Source organism: Diabrotica undecimpunctata, chromosome 4, assembly GCF_040954645.1.
Source record: "Diabrotica undecimpunctata isolate CICGRU chromosome 4, icDiaUnde3, whole genome shotgun sequence".
In the NCBI taxonomy this organism is placed as follows: Eukaryota; Metazoa; Arthropoda; class Insecta; order Coleoptera; family Chrysomelidae; genus Diabrotica; species Diabrotica undecimpunctata.
This window is the reverse complement of record NC_092806.1, coordinates 88,900,261-88,916,325: the sequence shown is the minus strand read 5'-3', so window position 1 is coordinate 88,916,325 and position 16,065 is coordinate 88,900,261. Positions and strand designations below refer to the sequence as shown.

Sequence of the window (16,065 nt, the reverse complement as noted above, 5' to 3'; positions counted from 1 at the left end):
GGCAATTAGAATGTGTAAAGGAAACTCCTCACCTTTCAAAGGAGGAAATATTTTGTGAACAGCATTTTCAAACAAATACTTGTCGGGACAATACTGGTAGGTTTGGGGTAACAATTCCTTTTAAATTAGATACTTCAAAGCTCGGGGATTCTTTTCAAATTGCAAGAAATAGATTCTACTCTATGGAAAGAAAAATGCTGAAAAACGATCCTCTTAAACCCCAATACACTGAATTCATTTCAGAATACTTAGAACTAGGTCATATGACTAAACAAGAATCTATGGACGACTATAGCGGGTTTTTCTTACCCCATCACGCTGTTTTCAAACCCTCTAGCACTAGTACAAAACTTCGTGTAGTCTTCGATGGCTCAGCTAAATCTACCTCTGGCTTATCTGTGAATGATCTCATGATGGTTGGCCCCAATATCCAAGATGATTTATTCTCTATAGCAATTCGTTTTCGAAAACACAATATTGTCATTTCAGCAGATATAGCCAAAATGTATCGGCAAATACTTGTAACCAAGTAACAACGCCAATTCCAAAAAATACTCTGGCGATTTGATCCAACTGAGCCGTTGTCAATCTTTGAACTAAACACTGTAACTTATGGCTTAGCATCTAGTGCATTCTTAGCGACAAGATGTCTACGAAAAATAGCTGATGATATTAAGCAATCTAATCCCAAACTTAGCTTCATAATAGAACACGATTTCTATGTTGACGACCTTCTTTTCGGTGCAGACAGCCTAGAAGAAGTCATAGATATCAAAAATTCTTAGATACAAATATTCAAATCTTATGGTATGGATATTCGAAAATGGAACTCTAATAATTTGATGCTTATTGGTGATACTGATCAATTAGAAACTATTGAAATAGGAAACTCGGAAACTAGTAAAACTCTTGGACTTAATTGGAATCCTAAGTCAGATATCTTATCATATTCAGTTATTCAACCCTCGTTAGTCACCGTTAGTAAGAGATCTATTCTCAGTTCTATCTCTCAGCTTTTTGACCCACTAGGTTTATTATCTCCATTAACTATAAACGCAAAGATCCTTATGCAACAACTTTGGCAATTACATGTATCATGGGACGAATCTGTGCCAGCATCAATTCACACAAAATGGTCCACATTTCAAAGAGACTTAAAGCTAATAACTGAACTTAAAATACCTAGACTTGTTTTGATCAATGATAGAAAGGCCGTAGAATTGATAGGATTTGCAGATGCTTCCGAATCGGCCTATGGCTGCTGTGTTTATCTTCGCTCCACAGATTCCGCTGGTAATTCTCAGTGTCACTTGCTGTGTGCAAAAACTCGTGTAGCTCCTTTAAAAATGGTTACCATTCCAAGATTAGAACTTTGTTCAGCCTTACTTTTGGCTGAATTAATGGATAAGGTAAAATCTTCTCTACACTTACATGTAGATAAAATCTTTTATTGTTCTGATTCTACTATAACACTATCTTGGATTAATACTTCTCCTCACCTATTAAAGGTGTTTGTAGCAAACAGAGTGGCACAGATTCAATCTTTAACTAAAACTACCAATTGGAGATATATAAATACAAAAGAAAATTCTGCTGATTTACTAACCCGTGGAATTTCCACACTTGAGCTGATAAATTCCGATATTTGGTGGAATGGCCCCAAATGTCTGAGCAGCTTCGATTATGAATCTAATAAAACCTTTGTACCTTCATCGTATGAGAATCTCCCAGAAACAAAGCCCAAGGTTTTAATGACCACCTTATCTCCTGTGACAGAATTTCTATAAATTGCTAAACTCAATGGTTACTCCACACTTAGAAAACTTCAAAGAGTGTTTGCTTATGTACTACGTTTTATTCGTTTTTGTCGTACCAGATCTTCCGATAGAGACTTAGGTCCCTTGACAAGCGAAGAATTGGGAAATTCCTTAAAACAATTAACTCGCATTTGTCAACAGGAATCATTCCTCCTAGAAATTAAATCATTAAAGGTGAACAAATTAAATCCTTTTAATGGCTTGTTTTCTTTAAACCCCTTTATAGATGATTCAGATATCCTAAGAGTTGGAGGACGCTTGGGTAAATCCCATTTTAACTATGATAAAAAACATCCAGCTATTCTTCCTAAAAACCATCATCTCACTAAACTCTATGCCGAATCTAAACATATTGCTCTTCTTCATGCTGGACCTCAACTCACATTATCAGCAATTCGTGAAGAATTCTGGCCTATAAATGGTCGAAATTTAGTCAAACAAATCGTTCATAATTGTATTCGATGCTTTCGTTTTAACGCTAAAACTGTTAAGTACCTGATGTCAGATCTACCAATTGATCGAACGCGACCTTCTCGACCCTTTTCGATATGCGGCACTGATTATGCAGGCCCATTTAAGTTACGCGATAGAAAAACTCGCAATTATAAGGTCCAAAAATGCTACATATGCCTATTTGTTTGTTTTAGTACCAAAGCTGTACACTTAGAATTGGTCAGTGACCTTACCACAGAATGTTTCATAGCCTCACTTCGTCGCTTTATAGCGCGACGTGGTATTTGTCGAAAATTATTTTCGGATCACGGTCCTATTTTTATGGGTGCAAAAAATGAATTAAGGAAATTCTTTGAAATCAAGACGATCAATCAGACGAGATTCAGACTAGATCAGTCAGGAAAGCATTGATTGGCGGTTTATTCCGCCTAATTCTCCGCACTTTGGCGGACTTTGGGAAGCCAGTGTTAAATCGGTTAAGCATCATTTGCGCCGTAGTATCGGCGAAAATATTTTAACATTCGAAGAGTTTTCAACCCTTTTAACTCAAATAGCGTCTTGTTTAAATTCCCGACCAATTTCTCCCCTATCTGATGACCCTAATGATCCTAGTCCTTTGACACCTGCGCACTTTTTGATAGGAGAGCCACTTTTCTCTAAACCAGATCACAATTGACTTGATGTTAATGAAAATCGTCTCAACCAGTATCAGCTGATCCAACAAAGACTTCAATTATTTTGGAAGAGATGGTCATCCGAATACATTTCACAATTATAATCTCGAAACAAATGGAAGAAATCAGAGCCCCAAGTATTGACTTCGGGTACACTTGTACTAATCAAGGAGGATGGGCTTCCTCCTCTCAAATGGTCTTTAGGTCGTGTGCAAACGACCTTTCCCGGAAGTGATGGTGTCATCCGTAGTGCAATGGTGAAAACTGCAACTGGAGTGATTCATCGTCCAGTAGTTAAATTGTGTGTGTTGCCTTGTGCTTAAAGGCATATCAGCCTTCAAGGGAAGCGGCGATGTTAAGTATTTGAACATTATTATTTTTGTAACCGGCAACACTGGCAACATTGGTTCTTCTTCTGCACACAGCAGCCGCTATGTATGACAGCGATCTCGTTGTTGACGATTACTTTGACCGTTTCCGGTTGCTTCTCCCTTTCTTTTATCTGCTTGATGGCCTTCTCGGCCATCTCATACATCCCGTGTCTTTTTATTTTTGTGACGTATGTGTACCACTGGTTTTTTTGCCTAGCCATAGAGCTTCTCTTAGCATTCTCGATGTACTCTATGCTCCCCTCTTTGCATCCCTCTATGATTCAAAGACTTTTTCCCTATAAGTTCTTATTACACCTTCCATCCCCCCCTCTTTTACTTATTTTTTCGTTATTATTAGACATTCCTTTTTTTCTACGGTTTCTTGTAGGCTCCCCTGTTCCCACTCCGTTTTTTCAAAGACCTTTTCTTCCCATTTCTTTTTATGGATTTGGCTAAAGGCGTTTGAGTCTCCTCCTTTGTTTAGGACCCCAATTATTTTTTCTGTCTTCTTCCTCTGCCTTTCCTGTTCTATCTTTAATTGACATCGCATTTTTCCTCATCTTTCTTCTCTTGTGACACTTGGATTTGGCTGGTGTTATTTTGGATCGTGTTTATTTGCCCCAATAGCTTCTTCATTCTAATCCTTTCTTCTTCTATGGATCCATCCATGTTCAGGATATCGAGCATCTCCCTTATCTTCCTCTGGACCCTCTCTTTGTCCGTTTCTTCGGAGTATTTCTTACTCTTCTCTATTTTCTCCTTCTTAAATTTCTCGTTAATTTCCAAACTATCCCCCTTCCTTTTTTTTACTTGTTGCATTTCAATTCTCTCCTCCTCATCGAACAGAAAAGTTGCCAGGATGCTCTCTTCTATGTCCTGCCATCCTGCTTCCCCTTGGCTTTCTTTTTTTCTTTCGGATTCTGCCTTCGCATTCTCTACTATTTCTGCGGAGGAACCTTCATATCCATTGTCTTCCTCCTCTTTTTCTTCTTCTTCCCTATTTATTTCTCCTAGAATCTCTTCCCCTACCAGTGTTGAGTGTTTTTGGGCACCCGACCTGTTCATTTTTGGCTGCTTGCTATGCCAATTCAATAGTTCCAATTCAAATTTTCTCTGCTCTTCTTCGTCTACTCTGCCGTCTTGCGTCTGTTCTTTCCCATTCACGTTTTTATCTATAGGGTTGTCTTTATTCGTTTGCATTGGGTCGTCTTCGTCTTTCATCTTCACATTTTTTGATTGATTTGGATTCATATGAATTCCCACGAGTCGGGACGTGCTATTCGTCCGACGCGGCAGTGCGCCCTTACCGCGTTAAGGCTGGATTACTTCGGGAGGTCGCCAGGTATCCTGAAGGGATCGTTTATGATGCTCTAACCCTCACATCTCTCATATCTTTAACACGATGCCTTCCGCCGTGATAATGGGGATCTTTTATTGAGGTTTACTCCTCTAGGCGTTGTTTGTCACGGTTGCCTCCGGACGCAGTAGCAGTCTGTGTGAACAGGCTACTTGGAGTTTACACATAACTGCTGCCTCCACTGTTACGTGGGAAGTGGAACAGGACGTATGAGGAAAAGGGTAATAGGTAGAGTAAACATGTCGGCTACTCCATGTGAGATGTGTTGAGTTATAAGTTTTTTTTTGGGTGGACGAGATTAGAATAATTGGGATTGGGTAGCCGTAGGAAGATTGGAGGGTAGTTTTGTTGCTGAAGACAGAAGGCGTCGCAAAATGCTCACCTCAGTTGCGGCGCTTTTTGGCGTCCAGCGGCGGTATCCGGCGCCCACCCGGTGCACCGTCGCTGGACGCTGGGACTTTGTTTAGTTTTACTGGTCGTGCTCCCCTCACAAAATTCAGAGACCAAGACCAGCGGCCCTCGGCCCTCTCACCAGCGTCGAGGAGAAAATTATAGCCCCGGAGAGGGTAACAAAACGTTACCTAAGTACAACACAAAACAACTATAAAATATTTTCTTCCTCTGTAACGCTGCGTCCAATGGACCGATCTCTACAAAGGTTTCACAGCGGTTTAGAACTGTCTGGATACAAACTGCCACTTTCTGGGAATACCTAAAATGGGAGGCCGCTAATCGATAGGCCCACGAATGGAACAGAAAAAAATATTTTTTTAGGTCTAGCAGACAGGGCGTTACAGACGAAGGGTTAAAGCTTTGTGAACGATTCCATTAAAATGTAATGTTTTTCGAATTTTGCTCGTTTAAACTTTAAAGCATGTTCTTTCAGATGACCCTAATGAGATCTCTTAGTTGCTATAAACAAAGCTGCTGTCAATTTAAAAAAAAGGACTAACTTCATCCCAAATTGTCCTAGGTCAACTTTTTTTTAATTTGTAAAAAATGCTGGCTTTCTTAATATGAAGAAATAATTTTCTTATGAAGTTCTTTTCTTAGAAGTTATTTAAATTGTTTATATGAAAAAAATTGACGTGTGTTTGCAAAATAATTTTGCAATATTTAAAATTATTTTTTTTTATTTTTTTTTTAAATAATATTAATAGAATAAATCTTCTTCTTTCAGAAGCTACCGTATAATTACTATAACTACATAATTTTCTGACTAACATTGTTGCAAAAAAATTTAATTTGGGATAAAGAAATTAAATAACTTTTAAAATATTTGACCGATCGGTTTGAAATTTTGACCATTCTATACTTATGCACCACAAGATTAAACACTATATGTAATATAAAGGTTATAATTTATTTTCGAAATTTTTGACTTATTTTGCAACTTTCTAAGCAACAAATAAGAATAGGCTCATTTAAAAATGCCACTTTGAAGGTTTTCTTACTTTGAAGTTTCTTACTCTTAAATGTGTTTCAAATGCTTAATAGTTTGTTAATAACTAATTAAGTCCAACAATTTGACTGCAGGAAACACATAGATTCTCATTATAGAGGCCCATACTACTTAAAACCACTGTCGTTTGCCTGGCCGGACGAGTGTCACGAAAAAACACTTATTTCTCTGGGCTATATGGATAAACTGTATACTAATCACTACAGTACACTAATCTTAAGACTTCGTCCCAGCTATTATTATTTTTTATATCGTTTCGTATGACAAGGGATACTACTCCTTCTTGACTCTTGCGTTTTTATTTACTCTACTGTAAAAGTGTATACACATTGGCAACCAAATTCGCATCACATATTTAGATAAGTGATAAATACTGACGCTTCATAACTTAATTTAGTTGTGGTTCAATTTTAAAGATGAGATAGTGTTTCTGGCACTATCTATACTATATGACGCAGTAAATTGTAACTTCCTACTTCTGTAATCATATGGGATGTTTCGCTGAGATTTTAGCATTTGCATCGTTATAATATGTCGTTTATAATTATCTTTTAGATCACATCTGCTTAATTTAAATATACATTTTAATATAAAGATAACGTAGATACGTATACTGTATTATAATAGATAATAAATTTAAAGATATCAAAATAATTTTAATATACTTAAAAGGAACAACATGAAAGTAAGGTGAAACCATTTTTGATTGTCGTAATATTATCTGATGTTTTTCTTTTCGTCTTTGGTCCACGCATCGTTGCGAAATTATTATCTATCGACTCATCCAATGCATATGCCAACTTTTCTTGAATTTTTATGTGATATGTCTACGATAGTGGCTGAATTTCGTTGGCTCTTTTAAGATGTTGTTAGTCGTAGCCATAATGGCATAAATCATATACACTTCACCCAGGATAGCAATAGACGTGAGTTTCACGCAAACCACAAGAGAGATGCAGAATTAATTTCTGGCTTAAATTACAGGGTAAAATACAAGATTAATACAAATATTGCCGGAATCTTTGTATATACAGAAATGTTAGCATGAATCAATGTTTTGCAAAATAATGATGGTATAACAACGTGCATTTAAAATTTTTAAATTTTAAATATTTATTTAACAATGTTCAGTTAATATAATTTATTTATATTTTAGAAATAATTTATATAAGCTGTTTTCTATTTTGACTACTCTTTAATATTTAATTTATTGAATAATCTTTATCCCATCAATCATCTTCCGAATGTTCAGGTAACAAATATAAATCTTTTAACAACTAAGGTAATCCGTCATATTAGTAAGCACTTCCTTAGTTAAGCGAAGAAATTAAAGCATAAAAATTGGTGTATTGGAAATATTACCGACTACTTAAAGACAAAAACCTGAGCAAAAAAACAAAAACAAAAATATATAAAGCAGTAATTAGACCGGTGATAGCATATGGAGCGAAAGTAAAGTGTGTTATAAAAAACTTATTATATTTTAAAATATTTTATTTCTATCAAATATTAAAGTTCGCAGAAAAAAGACAAATTGCAAAAATAAACAATTTATTTATAAACATATAGTGCATTAAAAACTTAAATTTTTTCTCAAGTACTTACATATAGTCTAAATACATAATGCTTTATTTTATTTTTGAGAGTAAGTGTTCTGTATAAACACTTTAATTTTTAGCCAATTCTTATTGCTAAGTAGCTGTTGATGTTTTTCTTTGAGTTGTTCCACTTCTATTCTTTTGGGTGGTCTTTTTTTCTTTATATGATCCTTAAAAAATGAGAAGACAACCTGTTTTTGTTCCTCCGTCGAGTTAATTAAAACTCTTTTTTGTTTTTGTTGCTTCGATTTATGTTCGCCTTCTTTAGGTACGTCAGCAGAAACTACCATTTCCATATTATCTTCGTGATCTTCTACATTTTCTGCTGCTAGGAGATCGTCTTCTAAATCTATCTTGATTTCATTTAAACTTTTACCTTTGTGCTCTGCTGCCAAACCTTGCTCCATTAATAAAAGAAGTTTTGTAATCTTTGAGGTTTGATAAACGTCATCAGGTAGTCTATAAGAACCCCTATGAGTTCCGGGAGTGTGTCCCATGAAAGTTGACAATTGTTCTACATCTTGATCAGTCATAGAAAAAAATTGTGACAATGTAGCCAAATGTTTTCTTAGTCTGGTTGCCGATAGCGCATTACTATTTTTAGCTCCACACTCCCTAGCAAATTGTTTTAAAACTTTATAGCCCGCTATTGGTTCGATTGTTCCTGGATTACCAAACAGAAAACAATTTTTAGAACCTACGAAATTATCACGAAACTTAAGCAATGTTTCTATTTGTTCTTGCACATCACAACTGAACAGTACTGGTACACCTTTACCCCATTTTCCTCGTATTACGATTCTTTTAAATCGCTGCATTAAAATTTTCTCACAGGGTGAAACAACTAAATCAAATTCTTCATATTTATTAGTAGGCGCTTCCGCTTTTTCATATAAGTACAGTGGTAACCTTTGCAGCTCTCCAGGTCTTCGTCTATTTAAAAGCAAAATTTTACAATAAACACATTTTAGGAGAGTTATAGAGTGAATTTTATTTTTATTTTCTTTTAATAAATCTTCCTTTGCATTTTTTGCTTTACGAGTTAGATACTCCTTTAATAATTTAAGGTCACTTGCCAGAGGAACTATAGTTACCTTGTTCTATTTTTTCATAGATAAATCACTATTAGCTTGATAAGAGACTTCAAATTTCCAGTGAGATTCTATAAGTTGAATAGTAGTCTTTAAATCAGCCTCGGCATTAGCTGTCGACATATTTCCAAAATTCTGTTTTCTTTTAAATGCTTGTAATATAGCAATATCGCAGCATTGTTTTAATGAGGTGCCCATGTTTAAAGCATACGTAGGTGACTTATAATAATTGTTAAGTGGATCATATTTTGCGACTGTTTTTGTTGCTGCTACTAACGTGTCAAAATAGTTAGGATGTAAAGCTTCAAATAAATCTTTTACAGTGCTTTCCATTTTCCTCACCTCAATTAATAATTTTGCTAATTCGCGCATTTTACGTGAAGGTACATTTATAAGATGGGTTTCCCTATATTGCTTTAGGTATCTTGCTGCAAATGCACAAATTAAAGTATCCTTTTTAGCAGCCATAGATATTTCGTCGGGTCTCATTCTTGGAAATACTTTCTGCTGAAGTTCTGGATCTACCCGTAGACCTTTCAATAAAATATTTTGCCCATCAATTTTTGAATTAGTTTTTGTTGCTCCTGGATATTGTTTCCTATGTCGCCATAACATTTTAGATGAATAGAAACCCAAACAGTTCCTACACGGTACTAAAATAGTATTTGTTAAATTTGGTTTTTTAACTGGTTTTTGAATGTGATTGTTATTAAGAAAATTACCACGTTTTCTTAGAGTGGTAATTAAATCTTTACGCGGCTTACAACCCGCTGGTAAAGACAAGATCTTCTGTACTTCGCTCTCTACAGAGTGATTTCTTTTAATGTGTCGCGCAAAATTTTTCACTAAACTCTCACAAAAGTAACAGAAATCTTCAGTAATTTTCTTTCCGATTCGTTCTTTCTTAAGTTCAGCCTAAAACAAAAAAAGTTAATCTAAAGCAGGTTATAAATGCATTAGAAATTTACCTTCGAATTTTCACCGTAATTATCATAGGGTAAATTTTCTATATTATTAATGACATTCGAAGTTATGCCCAAAATATTCTGATTGTCATGAGATTCAGTAGAGTTACTAGAACGCTCATTTGATTCACAGTCGGAATCTTCACTGCTTGGTGAAAAGTTCGGATCGTTAATAGAATCGTCAACAGGAGAATTCTCTGCTTCACTTTCAAATCTGCATACATCCTAGGAAAAAAAAACTCGGTAAAAAAATAGACTGATAACGAATGTACATGATAAACATATTTTTTACTTATTAAATTAAATGGATGCAATCAAAAAAATTCTTAATGACACATTAAAAATATGACTTTTAGGGTGTCAATTTGAAAAGTTGCCACCCTCTTTAATTTGGTCCCTATGGAAAATCTAAAAATATGCAAAAACACGTCAAATTTATATGTGAGGGGGACATTTTGTAGACCAGTTTTCAACTAAATTACACCAACCCTCTAACGGGGGCGGACACCCAAAATATTTAATGGAGAGAGGGGTTGAGTGATACATCATTTTAAAGGCCGTTCAATTATCTTTTCAAAAATACCACATACATTGTATTTATTTTCAGTATAAATTTGGAAAAGTCAAGTAAATCCGTAAAGATATTAAGTATCGAGTTCAGAACTCCAAAATTTTTTGGAGTATTGAGTCTAATATTTTTCCAAAAGTACTGAAAAGAAATATAGAGTTTGGTATTTTTGAAAAGTTAATTGAACGACCTTTAAAATGAGGTATCACTCAATCCCCCTTTCCATTAAAGATTTTGTGGGTTGTGTCCGCCCCCGCTAGAGGGTTGATGTAATTTAGTTGAAAACTGGTCTACAAAATGTCCCCCTTACAGATAAATTTGACGTGTTTTTGCATATTTTTAGATTTTCTATAGGGACCAAATTATAGAGGGTGGCAACTTTTCAAATTGACACCCTGTATAGTTTTTGATAAAGCATATTTTACGGTGATCTGCAGAGGAAACTATTGATGAAGCTAAGAGAGAAAGAAATGCGGAATAGTATGATGATGAATGTAGAACAGCGGTAGAAGAAAAAAGTCAAGCTAGACTTGAACAATTACAAAGGAATATCAGATATAACAGGGAAATTTATAGCGAGAACAGAATAAAAGCGACTAGAAAATGTAAAAGAAAGAAAAGAGAGGTTCTGAAAAAACAAGTTCAAGAGATTCTAAAGCGTAACAACAAACACGAAAGTAGAAAATTCTACAAAAATGTAAAAGAAACTAGAAACCACACAATTATGTAGACCAGGCTTGAAATTATGTGTGTGTGTTTTATTGGTAGGTACTGGTTTTAGCAACCAACTGGCCAGGTTGTTTTGAGATCTCTCTTTTACAAAAGATGTGCTTGGTATCTACATTTAAAACTATTCCTACTAAGTTTTTTTACTCTGTTTTTTTTTGTTTTACTCTATTTTTAATTGCTATTTTTTTGTATTGTATTTTTTTATTATTTTTTCCTTATTTAGTTTTTTTTTTTATTTTTTTATATATTTTTTTGTATATTCTTTTTTACTACGCTAAGTAAAGTAAGTTTACATCTTCTTAGTAGGTAACTTTTTATATTATTTTATTTTTTTAGAGCTTTAATTTTAAACAATTAATATGACTGTATAAAATTTTATGTACATCTAGATTCTTTGACTCTAAATGATATGTAAGATTAGAAGGTAATTGAACATTAACTTGAACTAGATTGGTATAGAAGTTTGATATTTCAATAAAATGTAGAGGACATTCTAACAGCATATTTTTGTAGATGAGCTAGCTCCCCACATAAACATTCATCATTATCTACAAGTCATATTTTTCTTTTGTAGACTGGAGTCATATAGTGATTGCTTCTTATTCGACAAATAGTTTTGATAAAGCCTCTGTTGGAAACTTCGTTAATTTTTTTTTAATTAAATTAATTTACACAAAAAGAAGAATGTACGTAATTTATTTAATTCAAATACGTTTTACTGCTATCAGAAAACAGAAAAAAATTAATATTTGAGAAGTAAACATTGCTTTTCGCTCAAAAACAATGTTCAAGCTGCCACTCACCTGCCTCTTGGAAGTTTGAACATTTAATTTATGCGAAAAGCAATGTTTATTTGTGAAAAAAACATTTTTTTTCTGTTTTATAATAGCAGTAAAATGTATTTTGAATTAGACAAATTACATACACCCTTCTTTTTGTGTAGATTAATTTAATTAAATTTTTTTTTGACACCCTGTATAAATAATTATGTCAATGTTTATATTACTGAATAGAGAATCAATTACGTCATCACACTTGGATGGATGACGTCACTAGTATGATAAATATGCCAAAAACTCATAATTTAAAAATAAAAATCAACTTGGTTCGGGATTTTTGCTTAAAGTCGCCGGTTTACGAAATAATGAATTTATTCCATTTGACTTTGTCACACTGTATAGATTTTGGGCAAGGTTTTGATAGTGTTAAAAGAAACAAAATGCTAGAAGATATTCGTAACCTAGGTATACCTAATAAATATATCAGTCTCATAAAAATGGCATTACAGTAGCCAAAAGCCACAGTTAGTTAGGGTCGATGGAGGACTGACACCGCTATTATTTGACATTAATGTGCACAAATGAGACGCACTATCAACCATGCTGTTTAACCTAATCCTTGAAGTGGTCATCGAAAAACGAATGTGAAAGGAGTCATATAAACACCAAGTCAATACAAATAACTGCTCCCAAGCAAGGGACCCAAAATCAACAAAGAAAATTTTACAATGGAAACCACCAGAAAGGCGAAAGAGAGGAAGACCCAGAATGACATGGTTTGATACCGTGAAAGACGATCTGAAAACCATGAACATAATACTTACAATGGAGAAGTAAGACGCAGCGCGAGAGAAGTCTAAATGGAGTGAAATAGTCAAACAGGCAAAGACCCATCCAGAGTTATAATGCAATAAGAAGAACAAGAAGAACCTATACTAAAGTTGTGTACAATTAAATAAAAGAAAATCAATTTTAAATTTTATGTCTACTGGAGCTACAATAAATTATGAAATTAAAAAATAGCTCGTAGGTATTTATGTATAAAAATTTGATTTAAAAGCTTTTTAAACAAAAAAAATTACGTGTGAATACAAGCTTTTTTTATTTCATAAATTGCGTGTACGCAAATATTTATTTTACGTTGTCATAATAAATTATATCACGATTACTTCAATTTACTTTAATTTTATATAATTATAAGAACCTACTTCTCTGTATAATTGTTCCACACTGGAATCCCCGGACGAAGTTACGCTACGATCTTGTAAACTATCTTCCATTTCTTTCACTGGTGAATTGTTTCTTCCGTCAGTCAAAACATCTTTTATAGGAGATAGTGGTTTATTACAGAATCAGTTACTTTTTTTCAAGTTTCTGCCATTGGTTGAAGTACAGTGATACTGTAAATATTTATTTTATTAGAACTTACAAAACATCTGAAATATTACAACTTACATATTCAGCTGGAAATAACCTTCCGATCATATTGTATCTCAATAACTAAAAAATATTATACCTAACAGCATATTTGCAATAAACCAGTCACTTACCTGGAAATACCGAATACTAAAAGGATATATCAAAGATTCTGGAGAGATAACTGGGGAAAAAGTTAGCAGACAATATAAAAAACACATACTGATCTTTAAGAAATAGCCTAAATAATATATGAGGATTAACTCACAGCGGTAAATATCCCACAGTATCGAAAATTGTTTGGAAATAAAAAATATGTTTTATTATACAATTACATCCTTCCAATTGAAAAAAAAAAGATACAAATTTTTCTCCAATTACCATCATTTTTATTTATTACAAATATGATAACTTTGGTCTGTTCCGATAAAAAATGATTTTTACAAAAACAAAATTTTCACAAAACACAATACTTTAAAAATCTAATGAGCGTTGAAGAGTAATAACCTTTTTCTACCAGAAATAAAAATTATGTTCGGTATCGATAATTTGAGAATAAATTGCAATTTTCTTTTAATTAGAAGGACAAAAAAATGGCAGATATCGAGATGTGCAAATAATGAAGCAAATCTGAACAGACCTAACTAAGATCTAACAAAGTTACTAAATAATATTAAAAACAAAGGTATCTAGGATTACCTAAGTTCCCTTGCAGCATCTGAAGATATAGACAACCCATTTTGGAAGGCAATAAAAAGCTAAAACAACCACAACAATATTGTCCTTTAATAATAGACAGAGTAAATGGGCTAGAGATAACAAAAAAAGCCGCAGCCTTTTCTGAACACCTAGTAAAAGTTGTTGAACCAAACGAACCAAACCTCAACGACAATAATTATAGCGAGATTCATAACTTCTTAGAAGCACCGCTGCAACTGGACTTACCGATTAAAAACTTTACGTTTACCGAAATAAGAAATAAAAACCAAAAAAAGGCTCATGGTTTAATCTGATAACAGGCAAGTTATTGCAAGAATGTACAATAAAAGGGTACAAATACCTGCAGCGCATTTTGAACGCCATGATCAGAACGGTGTACTTTTCGAGTCAATGGAAAATTTTACAGATTAACCTGACACCAAAGCCTGAAAAAAAAACTATAAGACCTAAACTCCTATAGACCTATAAGTTTGCTGCCGATTCTATCAAAGGTATTCGAAAAGATTTATAAGATTGATTTTAATCTTAAAAAAACTAAACTTATTCCGGATCACCAATTCGGCTTCAGGTTAAAGAATGGGAAAATCAAACAGGTTCACAGAATAGTAAAAAAAATTCCTACGTGCTGAAAAGTAAATCTTACCTCTCAGCAGCCTTCCTTGACGTCAGTTAAGCCTTCGATAAGGTTTGGCATATGGGTCTACTTTATAAGATAAAAAAACAATTGCCATATCCTTTCTTTACACTGCTAAAATCGTACCTATCAGATAGACACCTTCTAATAAAGCAGTTCGATAAATACACTCAACTCAACCCTATCAAAGCAGGTGTTCCACAAGGAAGCGTACTAGGACCTATTTTATTTCTAATGTTCATTACAGACCTCCCAACCAGCAGTTACACACAAGTTGCTACTTTTGCAGACGACACCGCAATGCTGGCCATGGACTCTAGTCCTACAAAAACATCAGAAAATTTACAAAAACACCTAAATAAAATAGAAACTTCGGTAAAAAATGGCGAATTAGAGTAAATGAGACAAAGTCAACACATTCAACCTACACAATGAAAAAAGGTAAATTCTCCCCAGTCACTGGATTTGGTTGGTTGAAACTCTAAATTAACATTGGATGACAAACTGCTTATATACAAGGCGATCCTCAAGCTCATATGGATGTGGCATTCCGTTTTGTGGCACCGCTAGCAATTCTAATCTTGTAATCCTCCAACGTTCCCAGAATAAAGTGTTACCAACCATGCTCCAACCATACCCCACGGTATGTTACATCCTCCTCTACAGAAAAAGATCTGGAAGTGTCTTCGCTAAAAGAAGTTGTAACAACCTACGATACTGTCAAATATTGTGAGCGGATAAAAGTGCATCCCGATGTACTCGCGAAGTGCTTATTCGATGACAATAATGAAGTTCGTAGGCTAAAACGTCTTAAACCAAATGATATAACAAACAGATTTAATGTTTAAGTCAAACCAACTGTATTTTAAATTCTATCTTAATTACGTGATATGTAGTTGTGATTGTATTTTATTATTTTATTAATTTTAAATTACATACTTTTTAACTAAAATATTAATAAATAATTTTTTACAGTTACTAATTACTTATTATTCTTTATTTTTGATTAGATTGTTATTTTAATTGGTATTAAGAAGGATTTAATTGCATATTAAAATAGAATTTTTAATTCCAAACTACTTTTCATAATAAAAATTTTCGATATTGTGAAATATAAACGTACTTTACTCTTGAGCGAAAGTCATATTTTTTAACATACCTACTTCGTATAAGATTTATAAAATTTAAGATCTGTTGCATTTACGCCAAATATATGGCCTAGGAGGACAAATTCATGTCATCAGACACTTGGGCTGATACAAATTCAAACTCTGAAAGTCCAACGAATGTCTCCTAAATCTTCACCACCGCAGTGGTTAGCCTACAGAAGCGTCACCTGATTTGGCGGCCATGAACGAAAACGATATAATAATATCGTTTCCTGCCATCTGGCCTATGCAAAATGTGTAAAGATTAAATCTTCTAGTAAAA

The 16,065-nt window shown here is 33.9% G+C and overlaps 1 protein-coding gene across 3 annotated transcripts in view; it reads left to right on the top strand.

Moving 5' to 3' along the window:
* The window catches only part of LOC140439750 (facilitated trehalose transporter Tret1-like), a 298,657-nt gene that overhangs the window by 191,485 nt on the left and 91,107 nt on the right, over positions 1-16,065 (top strand). The window lies entirely within an intron of this gene.